Source organism: Arachis ipaensis, chromosome B05 (genome assembly GCF_000816755.2).
Source record: "Arachis ipaensis cultivar K30076 chromosome B05, Araip1.1, whole genome shotgun sequence".
Taxonomy (NCBI): Eukaryota; Viridiplantae; Streptophyta; class Magnoliopsida; order Fabales; family Fabaceae; genus Arachis; species Arachis ipaensis.
In genome coordinates this window covers 148,537,778-148,538,410 of record NC_029789.2, presented here as the reverse complement: position 1 = coordinate 148,538,410, position 633 = coordinate 148,537,778, and positions in this window count along the sequence as shown.

Here is a 633-nt window from a genome sequence, read left to right as displayed (position 1 = left end):
GTATAATATTATTTTATTTTAAAATAATTTATTTTAAAATAAATATGATATAATATTTATTTAATTTAATTTTTAAAATTAAAATTTTATTATTTTAATATAAATTTACAAATTTATATACACTACAAAAATGCACTAAATTGCGGGAGTTTTTTTTAGTTTTGCGAGGTTTTAAAGTGTTCCGCCGGTTTGAAAAACTGAACGAAGTTATAGAGTCATATCACTAGCAAAAAGTGTTCCGCCGGTTTAAAAAACTGACCGAAGTTATAGAATCATATCACTGAACACTTGGTGTGCATGAATTTAAACAACAATAATTAGCACAATCCAAGTAAATCAAATGCACGAATTCTTCAATCTTGACTAATATCACAAATTAGTATCAAAAGGACTAGTTGATTTGTTTCAAACTAGTATCACAAATTTTGATTTTAATACACCTTACCATTAGACTAGTTGATTTTCCAAGAGAATGAATATGAATACACAATATTAAAATTAATTGCCTCGGAAGCAATTCTAGTGCCTCTAAGGTACAATTCTTTATTTAAAGTAATAAAATTACTACTAGACTCAGAAATAAGGATATTTTGGCACTTACATTTGCTGCAATCACATCAATCCAAATATTCT